This window comes from Berghia stephanieae, chromosome 15 (assembly GCF_034508935.2).
Source record: "Berghia stephanieae isolate SIO BIC M18660-M18661 chromosome 15, UCSD_Bste_1.3, whole genome shotgun sequence".
In the NCBI taxonomy this organism is placed as follows: domain Eukaryota; kingdom Metazoa; phylum Mollusca; class Gastropoda; order Nudibranchia; family Aeolidiidae; genus Berghia; species Berghia stephanieae.
The window spans coordinates 1,849,056-1,864,055 of record NC_088374.1 but is presented as its reverse complement, the minus strand read 5'-3'; the positions used below and the strand labels follow the sequence as shown (position 1 = coordinate 1,864,055).

Sequence of the window (15,000 nt, the reverse complement as noted above, 5' to 3'; positions counted from 1 at the left end):
AAAGATAATACCCATTAAACCCCAACGATCCATAAGAATGAGAACACCCAAATGATCGCATACGTGCTCCTCACTCTGTACGATCCATGGGTATCAATTTCTCACGAATATATATATATATATATATATATATATATATATATATATATATATATATATAATGTGTGTGTGTAATTTTATGTATCAAAATAAAAGAATATTCAGCGATTCTAATACACCAAAAAGTGTTTAAATCTCATAATCACATTGTCATCAAAAAGTGTCCACTAAGAAATAGATCAATAATGTGAAATTGAATGTAAGCTTCAATTTAATTACAAAAACAGATCAAATGAACGTTTCGGGTTTCCCCTTTATCAACAAATCAAGATGAATGACATAATGAATGACATAGTGGCGTCGGACGTCACTACCCCATTATGTCATTCATCTGTGGTGTTTCATTCATCCTGTTTTGTTGATAAAGGGGAAACCTGAAACGTTCATTTGATCTGTTTTTGTAATTATATTGAAGCTCACATTCAATTTCACATTATTTATCTATTTCTTCGAGCTTGGACCAATAAAATTGACTTGACCCAGTAAGAAATAGATAAATATGGAGAATAGCAATAGGGATTGAGATTAGCGGAAGAGTAGCGTCCCTTGATTGGACGTCACCCATAGTCTGTGACTATGACGTTCTCTCTCTAATAACTTTTCCGCCGGTAATGTCACAGACTATGGGTGACGTCAACTCTAGGGACGCTACTCTTCCGCTAATCTCATTCCCTATAAGCATGAATACAGAAACAAAATCTAAGCAACATCTATTTCATGAAAGATAAGTCTTACAAAACAACTCAGTCTTCAGCCATTTCCTGAAAGATGATACATATTGTGTATGGATGATATTATGGTATATTCGCTTCCTGTCAGGATGATTAAACACCTTACGTTTTTATATAGAGCAATATCCAGTAAACGTGCTCAAAGCGCTTTACAGGGGGTTCCTGGTCAACAGCGACATTTAACATTTAGGACGCGACATGACGCCTCTTAGGCGATATTCCATTCATTTTTTTTCGGACAGAGACAAAGCTGTTCACGGCTAGGTACTCATTTTACACCCTGAGTACGGTGATACAATATGAGTAAAGAGCCTTTTCCAAGGACTCAACTATGGGCCGAGCGACGCTCGAACCCAATACCTTCCGATCCTACAGCGAGTGTCATACCACTAGACCACTCATAGCCCCACGAGTTGTCATTCTGCATCGTGACAATTGTGACCCATCGTCTCAAAACGGTATTATGTCGGAACTACCAGATGCTTAAAAGCCGAATTTAATGTCAAACTTCTCAAAAATATAAATAGTTGGCATGAGCACCCTAAAATATGGTATCCTTTCTCCTCAATAAAAAATACAAACTCAACACAAGTCTGTTATGTTTGGCTATAAATTCTATTTTCAACATCTTAATCAACCCGACTTAATACCGTTTTCATACGCTTCAACAGTCGTAACGTCACTTCTTTCGTAATGACGCATGCTAACTTAGTAACTGGCTCTATACTATCGGAACAATGGCGGACGCCCTTATGAAATAGTTCTCCGATGAGCATAAAAGCGTATCCAGAGGGGAAAAAAAACATTATAAATCTGATCATGTTTTGACTTTTATACATTCTGATCACAAGACATATGAAAAGTTCTAGCCAGCATGAAGAATAAAAAGTACAGATTATCTCTGTTTAGAACCAAGATGGCCGCCGTTGCTGCCCGACGTGACATCAGACAATTGAATTCAATTCATCATCTGTTCACAAGTCAAGAGCTTCTGTACGGCTATTCGTGGGTATTGGTTCGAACCTCCGCCCTATTCCCCGAATCTTGCGCCAAGCGACTTCTAGCTCTTCTAAAAAACTACAGCTTGACCTTGAGCTCTTATACAGCGCAATATTCACTAAACGTGCTCAAAGCGCTTTATAAATGGCCCCTGACCAACAGCAACACGTAATATGTAGAACGAAACCTGACGCCTGTTAGGCGATATCATTTCTTTTTTGACAGACAACACAGTTGACGGCCAGGTTCTCATTTTACACCTGCGTACGGTGAGAGAATGTGAGTAAAGAGCCTTTGCCAATGACTCAACTATGCGCCCAGCGAGGCTCGAACCCAGTACCTTCCGGTCAGAAAAGCGAATGTCATACCACAAGACCACGTCGTTCTCTCTCTCTCTCTCTCTCTCTCTCTCTCTCTCTCTCTCTCTCTCTCTCTCTCTCTCTCTCTCTCTCTCTTTCTTTCTCATTCTATTTATTTCTCTCTCTCTTTCTCTCTCTCTCTCTCTTTCTTTCTCATTCTATTTATTTCTCTCTCTCTCTCTTTCTCTCTCTCTCTCTATCTTTCTTTCTCATTCTATTTCTTTCTCTCTCTCTCTATCTATCTCTCGCTCTGTCTCGTTCTCTCTCTCTCTCTCTCACTCTTTCTCTCTGTCTTCTCTCTCTCACTCTCTCTCTCCTAGCCAGGCGGAGGGTGCCGTGTCAGTTCGATCCCGCGTTAGCCCTGACACCGTTTTATCATTATTCTCCGTTTCCCCTGTCATCCCTCCATACCCAAATCTATTCTCAGATCAATCGATACAAATCCTTACCCCACAATCTTTCTCAATTTTATTCAATGATACACAAAGACACCAAACATAAAACATTTGTTACACAAAATGGGTGGATTTGCGACATATTATTAATTGGTCAATTTCATGTTGAGCACACACACACACACACACACTCACGCACACACACACACACATACCCACGCACACAAACAAAGACACACATACCCACGCACACAAACACACACAAACACACATACCCACGCACACAAACACAGACACACATACCCACGCACACACACACACAAACACACACACACACACACATACCCACGCACACAAACACACACACACACACACACACACATACCCACGCACACAAACACACACACACACACACACCACACACATACCACGCACACACACAACACACACACACACACACACACACACACACACAACACCACCACATACCCGCAACAAACACACACCACACACACACACATACCCACGCACACAAACACACACACACAACACACACACACATACCACGCACACAAACACACACACACCACACATCCCACACACACAACCACACACCACCACACACTACCCACGACCAAACACACACACACACACAATACCCACGCACACAAACACACACACACACAACACACACACACATACCCACGCACACAAACACACACACACACACACACACACCCACCAACCACCGCACACAACACACACACACCACACACATACCCACCACACAACACACACACACACACACATACCCACGCACACAAACACACACACACACACACACACATACCCACCACACAAACACACAAAACACACACACACACACACAACCCACGCACACAAACACACACACACAACACACACACACTACCCACGCACACAAACACACACACACACACACACATACCCACGCACACAAACACACACACACACACACACATACCCACGCACACAAACAACACACACACCACCACACCATACCCACGCACACAACCACAACACACACACACCACACACATACCCCACACAACACACACCACACACACACACATACCCACACACACAAACACACACACACACACACACATACCCACGCACACAAACACACACACACACACACACATACCCACGCACACACACACACACACACACACACATACCCACGCACACAACACCCCACAACACACACACACACACACATACCCACGACCACAAACACACACACACAACACACACACTACCCACGCACACAAACACACACACACACACACACATACCCACGCACACAAACACACACACACACCAATACCCACGCACACAAACACACAAACACACACACACACACACACACATACCCACGCACACAAACAACACACCAACACACACACACACATACCCACGCACACAACACACACCACACACACACACATACCACGCACACAACACACACACACACACACACAACCCACGCACACAAACACACCACACACACACACACAACCCACGCACACAAAACCACACACACAACACACACACACACACATACCCACGCACACAAACACACACACACACACACACACACATACCCACGCACACAAACACACACACACACACACACATACCACGCACACAAACACACACACACACACACACACATACACGCACAAACACACCACACACACACACACACATACCCACGCACACAACACACAACACCACACACACACACACATACCCACGCACACAAACCACACACACACACACACACATACCACGCACACAAAACACACACAACACACCACACACACACACATACCCACGCACACAAACACACACACACACACACACACACATACCCACGCACACAAACACACACACACACACACACACACACACACATACCCACGCACACAAACACACACACACACACACACACATACCCACGCACACAAACACACACACACACACACACACACATACCCACGCACACAAACACACACACATCACACACACAACACATACCCACGCACACAAACACACACACACACACACAAACACAACACACACACACACACACATACCACCACACAACACACACAGCATACACACCACACAAACACACACACACACACACACATACCCACGCACACAAACACACACACACACACACACACACATACCCACGCACACAAACACACGCATACACACACATAAGCACAGGGGACAGCGTGGCTCAGTGGTACGGTCTTTGCTTCGTACCCGAAAGGCAGCGAGTTCGATCACTCGCCGCTGCGCTGTGTGGCCTTGAGCAAGTCAACTCGGCCTAGCTCAATTTGCGACGCTGCACTGCGACTGCTGCCGGGGTTATTCCACTCTTCCCTTGGAATAGACCCTAGAGACAAATTTCCCTTAAGGGATGAATGAAGGGAATTGTATTTTTTTATTGTTTTTTATTTACACATACACACACATACACAAACATACACATACATACACACACATAAACACATACAAACACATACACACACATACACATACATACACACACATACACACATACACACACATACACACATACACACATACACACAAATACACAAACATACACACACACATACACACATATACACACACATACATACACATACATACACACATATACACACACATACACACATACACACACATACACACATACACACATACATACACACATACACACATATGCACACACATACACACACATACACACACATACACATACATACACACACATACACACATACACACATACACACAAATACACAAACATACACACACACACATACACACATATACACACACATACACACATATACACACACATACATAAACATACATACACACATATACACACATACACACATACACACACATACACACATACACACACATACACACATACACACACATACACACATACACACACATACACACACATACACACATACACACACATACACATACATACACACATATACACACATACACACATACACACATACACACACATACACACATACACACATACACACATACACACGCATACACACATACACACACATATAAACACACAACGTGGCATGTTTACATGCATGTGAGTTGTCGTCATAGTTTACCAGCTTACGGGCGTAGGGACTGCAAAAATGACGTATCTAAAAATTTGACCAGAAAACTCGTCCTTAAAACATATCAATCGATTACAATAACCCTCTACTTGGCACACACAATAAACACATCTGTCAAACCTGGGACTTCGCACAGTCCCAGGTTTGAGAAAGTCCTTTACGCCAAGGAGAGGGGTTATTCAAATCTAGTGATATAGATGGAACGAAGTTGACGTCACTCAGGTCTTTGTTATTGTTTTTTGTTTTGTTTTTTGCCATCCGTGTTTATGAGTAATTCTCACTAAACTGTATTAACCAGACAATTGCAAGTGTTCAAGATTACACATAGTTTTGCTTGTTGGTCCGTTATAGTTCCGGATGACAATGTTGTGAACTTCTTAGCCAAGCGCATAATATCCATTTTAAGGTCGAGTTTTCTGGCCAAAGATTTACCTACGTGTCTTTCCAGAGTACGACAGTTATCTCCCTTTATTAAAAAAAAAGTGGAGCTTAAATGTGCTCAAAGCGCTTTACAAGGGGTCCCTGGTCAACAGCAACATTTAACATGTAGGGCGGGACATAACGCCTATTAGGTGATATTACAAATTTTCGGAAAAAGACAACGCTGTTAGCGGCCAGGTACTCATTTTACACCTGAGTACGGTGAGAGAATGTGAATAAAGAGCCTTTTCTAAGGACTCAACGATTCGCCGAGCGCGAGGCTCGAACCCAGGAGCTTCCGATCCGAAAGCGAGTGTCATACCACAAGGCCACATAGCCGCACATTAAAGGCCCATAACTCCCGTTACTTTCCATCTCCATCCACAATTAATCTCATTTCTCGACCTTCCTCAATAGAAAATCAGTTTCCACAAAATTGGGTCATTTTCGACATCTTGATTGGTAAAATTCATATTTGTGACCCTTCGCCTAAAAAACGGTATTAAGTCGGGATGGTTAAAATGTTGAAATAGAATTTATAGCCAGAAATATCAGACTTGTGTTGAGTTTGTATGTTTTATTGAGGAGAAAGGATACCATATTTTAGGGTGCTAATGCCAACAATTTATATTTTTGAGAAGTTTAACATTAAATTCGACTTTTAAGCATCAGGTTTGTTCCGACATAATAAAGTTTTAAGACGATGGGTCGCATTTTAGCACACACACACACACACGCGCACACACAAACAAACAAACACACAGACACACACAAATGTGTTGTTGTAAAAGGTTAGTAAGTTGCATGCAATGTTTACTTATTTTCAGGTCTGATAACCTAACATGGTATGGGCCCATGTCTGTAATGGAAATACACCCAAACCCACACACAGTCTCTGTCCATTACAACAATGTATGTGTGTGTATGTGTGTGTGTAATGGAAATACACTCAAACCCACACACAGTCTCTGTCCATTACAACAATGTATGTGTGTGTATGTGTGTAATGGAAATACACCCAAACCCACACACAGTCTCTGTCCATTACAACAACAATGTATGTGTGTGTATGTGTATGTGTGTAATGGAAATACACCCAAACCCACACACAGTCTCTGTCCATTACAACAATGTCTGTGTGTGTATGTGTGTAATGGAAATACACTCAAACCCACACACAGTCTCTGTCCATTACAACAACAATGTATGTGTGTATGTGTGTAATGGAAATACACTCAAACCCACACACAGTCTCTGTCCATTACAACAATGTATGTGTGTGTGTGTATGTGTGTAATGGAAATACACCCAAACCACACACAGTCTGTCCATTACAACAATGTATGTGTGTGTATGTGTGTAATGGAAATACACTCAAACCCACACACAGTCTCTGTCCATTACAACAACAATGTATGTGTGTGTATGTGTGTAATGGAAATACACCCAAACCCACACACAGTCTCTGTCCATTACAACAATGTATGTGTGTATGTGTGTAATGGAAATACACCCAAACCCACACACAGTCTCTGTCCATTACAACAATGTATGTGTGTGTATGTGTGTAATGGAAATACACTCAAACCCACACACAGTCTCTGTCCATTACAACAACAATGTTGTGTGTGTGTGTGTAATGGAAATACACTCAAACCCACACACAGTCTCTGTCCATTACAACAATGTATGTGTGTGTGTGTATGTGTGTAATGGAAATACACCAAACCCACACACAGTCTCTGTCCATTACAACATGTATGTGTGTGTATGTGTGTAATGAAATACACTCAAACCCACACAAGTCTCTGTCCATTACAACAATGGTGTGTGTGTAGTGTGTAATGGAAATACACCCAACCAACACACAGTCTCTGTCCATTCAACATGTATGTGTGTGTATGTGTGTAATGGAAATACACTCAACCCACACACAGTCTCTGTCCATTACACAACAATGTATGTGTGTGTGTGTGTGTAATGAAATACACCCAACCCACACACAGTCTCTGTCCATTACAACAATGTAGTGTGTTATGTGTGTAATGGAAATACACTCAAACCCACACACAGTCTCTATACATTCCAACAACAATGTATGTGGTTATGTGTGTAATGGAAAACACCCAAATCCACACACATCTCTGTCCATTACAACAACAATGTATGGTGTGTATGTGTGTAATGGAAATAAACTCAAACCCACACACAGTCTCTGTCCATTACAACACAATGTATGTGTGTGTGTGTATGGTGTAATGGAAATACACTCAAACCCACACACAGTCTCTGTCCATTACAACAATGTATGTGTGTGTATGTGTGTATGGAAATACACCCAAACCCAACACATCTTGTCCATTACAACAACAATATATGTTATTGTGTGTGTAATGGAAATACACCCAAACCCACACACATCTCTGTCCATTACAACAATGTATGTGTGTGTGTGTGTGTAATGGAAATACACTCAAACCCACACACAGTCTCTGTCCATTACAACAACAATGTATGTGTGTGTATGTGTGTAATGGAAATACACCAAACCCACACACAGTCTCTGTCCATTACAACAATGTATGTGTGTGTATGTGTGTAATGGAAATACACCCAAACCCAACACAGTCTCTGTCCATTACAACAACAATTATTGTGTGTGTATGTGTGTAATGGAAATACACCCAAACCCACACACAGTCTTGTCCATTACAACAATGTATGTGTGTGTATGTGTGTAATGGAAATACACCCAAACCCACACACAGTCTCTGTCCATTACAACAACAATGTAGTGTGTGTTGTGTGTAATGGAAATACACTCAAACCCACACACAGTCTCTGTCCATTACAACAATGTATGTGTGTGTGTATGTGTGTAATGGAAATACACCCAAACCCACACACAGTCTCTGTCCATTAAAAACAATGTATGTGTGTGTTGTGTGTGTAATGGAAATACACCAAACCCACACACAGTCTCTGTCCATTACACAACAATGTATGTGTGTGTATGTGTGTAATGAAATACACCCAAACGCACACACAGTCTCTGTCCATTACAACAATGTATGTGTGTATGTGTGTAATGGAAATACACCCAAACCCACACACAGTTCTGTCCATTACAACAATGTATGTGTGTGTATGTGTGTAATGGAAATACACCAAACCCACACACAGTCTCTGTCCATTACAACAACAATGTATGTGTGTGTGTGTGTGTAATGAAATACACTCAACCCACACACAGTCTCTGTCCATTACAACAACAATGTTGTGTATGGATGTGTGTATGAAATACACCAAACCCACACACAGTCTCTGTCCATTACAACAATGTATGTGTGTGTATGTGTAATGAAATACACCAAACCCACACACAGTCTCTGTCCATTACACAACATGTATGTGTGTATGTGTGTAATGGAAATACACCAAACCACACACAGTCTCTGTCCATTACAACAATGTATGTGTGTGTATGTGGTAATGAAATACACCCAAACCCACACACAGTCTCTGTCCATTACAACAAATGTATGTGTGTGTGTGTGTGTAATGGAAATACACCAACCCACACACAGTCTCTGTCCATTACAACAATGTATTGTGTGTGTTGTGTGTGTGTGATGGAAATACACCCAAACCCACACACAGTCTCTGTCCATTACAACAATGTATGTGTGTGTGTGTGTGTGATGGAAATACACCCAAACCCACACACAGTCTCTGTCCATTACAACAATGTATGTGTGTGTGTGTGTAATGAAATAACTCAAACCCACACACAGTCTCTGTCCATTACAACAACAATGTATTGTGTGTGTGTGTGTGTGATGGAAATACACCAAACCCACACACATCTCTGTCCATTACAACAATGTATGTGTGTGTGTGTGTAATGGAAATACACTCAAACCCACACACAGTCTCTGTCCATTACAACAACAATGTATGTGTGTGATGTGTGTAATGGAAATACACCCAAACCCACACACAGTCTCTGTCCATTACACAATGTTGTGTGGTGTATGTGTGTAATGGAAATACACCCAAACCCACACACAGTCTCTGTCCATTACAACAATTATGTTGTGTGTGTATGTGTGTAATGGAAATACACCCAAACCCACACACAGTCTCTGTCCATTACAACAACAATGTATGTGTGTTTATGTGTGTAATGGAAATACACCAAACCCACACACAGTCTCTGTCCATTACAACAACAATGTATGTGTGTGTATGTGTGTAATGGAAATACACCAAACCCAACACAGTCTCTGTCCTTACAACAACAATGTATGTGGTGTGTATGTGTGTAATGAAATACACCAAACCCACACACAGTCTCTGTCCATTACAACAATGTATGTGTGTGATGTGTGTAATGGAAATACACTCAAACCCACACACAGTCTCTGCCATTACAACAATGTATGTGTTGTATGTGTGTAATGAAATACACCCAAACCCAAAACAGTCCTGTCCATTACAACAATGTATGTGTGTGTATGTGTGTAATGGAAATACACCAAACCCACACACAGTTCTGTCCATTACAAAACAATGTATGTGTGTGTATGTGTGTAATGGAAATACACCAAACCCACACACGTCTCTGTCCATTACAACAATGTATTGTGTGTATGTGGTAATGGAAATACACCAAACCCCACACAGTTCTGTCCATTAACAACATGTATGTGTGTGTATGTGTGTAATGAAATACACCCAAACCACACACAGTCTCTGTCCATTACAACATGTATGTGTGTGTTGTGTGTAATGGAAATACACCAAACCCACACACAGTCTCTGTCCATACACAACAATGTATGTGTTGGATGTGTGTAATGGAAATACACTCAAACCACACACTCTCTGTCCATTACAACAATGTATGTGTGTGTGTGTGTGTGTAATGGAAATACACCAAACCACACACAGTCTCTGTCCATTACAACAACAATGTATGTGTATGTATGTGTGTAATGGAAATCCCAAACCCCACACAGTCTCTGTCCATTACAACAATGTATGTTGTGTGTGTATGTGTGTAATGGAAATACACCCAAACCCACACACAGTCTTGTCCATACAACAATGTTTGTTGTGTGTTGTGTAATGAAATACACCAACCCACACACAGTCTCTGTCCATTACAACAATGTATGTGTGTGTGTGGTGTGTGTATGGAATACACCCAACCCACACACAGTCTCTGTCCATTACAACAATGTATGTGTGTGTGTGTGTGAATGGAAATACACCCAACCCACACACAGTCTCTGTCCATTACAACATGTATGTGTGTGTGTGTGTGTAATGGAAATACACCAAACCACCACAGTCTTTCCATTAAAAACAATGTATGTGTGTGTGTGTGTGTGTGATGGAAATAACCCAAACCCACACACAGTCTCTGTCCATTACAACAATGTATGTGTGTGTGTGTGTAATGAAATACACCAAACCCACACACAGTCTCTGTCCATTACAACAAATGTATGTGTGTTGTGTGTAATGGAAATACACCCAACCCACACACAGTCTCTGTCCATTACAACAATGTATGTGTGTGTATGTGTGTAATGAAATACACCCAACCCACACACAGTCTCTGTCCATTACACAATGTAGTGTGGTGTGTGTGTGTGTATGAAAACACCCAACCACACCAGTCTCTGTCCATTACAACAATGTATGTGTGTTGATGTGTAATGGAAATACACCAAACCCACACAGTCTCTGTCATTAAACAATGTATGTGTGTGTATTTGTGTAATGAAATACACTCAAACCCACACAGTCTCTGTCCATTCAACAACATGTTTTGTATGTGTGTAAGAAATACACTCAAACCCACACACAGTCTCTGTCCATTACAACATGTATGTGTGTGTAGTGTTAATGAAATACACTCAAACCCACACACGTCTCTGCCATTACAACAATGTATGTGGTATGTGTGTAATGGAAATACACCCAACCAACACAGTCTCTGTCCATTACAACAATGTATGTGTGTGTATGTGTGTAATGGAAATACACTCAAACCCACACACAGTCTCTGTCCATTACAACAACAATGTATGTGTGTGTGTGTATGTGTGTAATGGAAATACACCGAAACCCACACACAGTCTCTGTCCATTACAACAACAATGTATGTGTGTGTGTATGTGTGTAATGGAAATACACTCAAACCCACACACAGTCTCTGTCCATTACAACAACAATGTATGTGTGTGTATGTGTGTAATGGAAATACACCCAAACCCACACACAGTCTCTGTCCATTACAACAATGTATGTGTGTGTATGTGTGTAATGGAAATACACCCAAACCCACACACAGTCTCTGTCCATTACAACAACAATGTATGTGTGTGTATGTGTGTAATGGAAATACACCCAAACCCACACACAGTCTCTGTCCATTACAACAACAATGTATGTGTGTGTATGTGTGTAATGGAAATACACCCAAACCCACACACAGTCTCTGTCCATTACAACAACAATGTATGTGTGTGTATTGTGTGTAATGGAAATACACTCAAACCCAACACAGTCTCTGTCCATTACAACAACAATGTATGTGTGTGTATGTGTGTAATGGAAATACACTCAAACCCACACACAGTCTCTGTCCATTACAACAATGTATGTGTGTGTATGTGTGTGTAATGGAAATACACTCAAACCCACACACAGTCTCTGTCCATTACAACAACAATGTATGTGTGTGTATGTGTGTAATGGAAATACACTCAAACCCACACACAGTCTCTGTCCATTACAACAACAATGTATGTGTGTGTATGTGTGTAATGGAAATACACTCAAACCCACACACAGTCTCTGTCCATTACAACAACAATGTATGTGTTGTATGTGTAATGGAAATACACCCAAACCCACACACAGTCTCTGTCCATTACAACAACAATGTATGTGTGTGTGTATGTGTGTAATGGAAATACACTCAAACCCACACACAGTCTCTGTCCATTACAACAATGTATGTGTGTGTGTGTATGTGTGTAATGGAAATACACCCAAACCCACACACAGTCTCTGTCCATTACAACAATGTATGTGTGTATGTGTGTGTAATGGAAATACACTCAAACCCACACACAGTCTCTGTCCATTACAACAATGTATGTGTGTATGTGTTGTAATGGAAATACACCCAAACCCACACACAGTCTCTGTCCATTACAACAACAATGTATGTGTGTGTGTATGTGTGTAATGGAAATACACTCAAACCCACACACAGTCTCTGTCCATTACAACAATGTATGTGTGTGTATGTGTGTAATGGAAATACACCCAAACCCACACACAGTCTCTGTCCATTACAACAATGTATGTGTGTGTATGTGTGTAATGGAAATACACTCAAACCCACACACAGTCTCTGTCCATTACAACAATGTATGTGTGTGTGTATGTGTGTAATGGAAATACACCCAAACCCACACACAGTCTCTGTCCATTACAACAACAATGTATGTGTGTGTATGTGTGTAATGGAAATACACCCAAACCCACACACAGTCTCTGTCCATTACAACATGTAGTGTGTTATTTGTAATGGAAATACACCCAATCCAAACAGTCTTGTCCATTACACAACAATGTTGTGTGTGTATGTGTATGGAAATAACTAAATCATCACCAGTCTTGTCATTTACAAACAAATGTTATGTTGTTGTATTGTGATGTTAATGAGAATAACCCAAACCACAACGTCTCTGTCCATTACAAACAACAATGTATGTGTTATAGTTTGAGAATACACCCAACAACACAGTTCTGCATACAACACAAGCTATCAAGCCCGTATCGTGTTATCAGTCGCAAATCCTGCACGTGATGATGTATTATTTTTTATAAAAGGTATAGAAGAAGTGACGTCTCGGTCTTTTTATTGTTTTGCATCAGTTATGAGATTTTCACTTAACTCTATTATCCAGACAAGAAACGTTCATAGCCACACATAGTTTTGCGTCTTGGTCCGTTATACTTCAGGATGGCAATGCTGTGAGCTTTTTAGCCAAGCCTATACTATCTATAAAGCCTCTTTGCATCTCCCACCACAAAAATAATCTCATTTCTCGATCTTTCTCTTCCTCCGTCTTCCAAAACAAGCAAACAAACAGCTGCCAGAGTTCTTCATCTTCTTCTTATTATTATTCTTCTTCTTCTTCCCTCCTCCGTTTTCCGTATTCCCAGGAAGGGCACCAGACTTGTCCCTGTCAATACTCATCACAGAAGATTCACCAATCCCAATATTGCCTGAAAAATTCCCACTCGTTCTATTGTTAAACAACGTTAAGTTTCTGCCCGTTTTGACAACATTCGACCTACTCGTCATTCCCTGAAAACCCCCAAAACTCTTTCGGTTTCTTTCGTAGCTTCGCGCTGACGATTCTTTGTTTTTATTTCCTCGTTTTGTTATCGACACTGACCAAGACTTCCGCTTGGCCGTTTCCTTAATCGATCTTGTTTTGGTCCTGAGAATGGAGAATGGTAGGACGGAAAGGGTGTGTCGACGGGTGTTTGACGACGAGGCTTTCGATGATGATGGCGATGATGATGACGATAGGGAAGAGTTTTGTCTCAAGGCAGGAGGAAATGACGAGGCCATGACGTCATCTCGTGTTCCCATTGGTCGGATTTGGTGCCTGTGGTAGGATTTCATCTGGAAGTTAATGAATGCGATATTTGAATATGTGTGTTATTATTATTA

General features: G+C 41.2%; 1 protein-coding gene across 1 annotated transcript in view; it reads right to left on the bottom strand.

Moving 5' to 3' along the window:
- Positions 1 to 15,000, bottom strand: part of LOC144960712 (uncharacterized) — a gene marked incomplete at its 5' end in the record, with an annotated part of 26,046 nt that overhangs the window by 386 nt on the left and 10,660 nt on the right.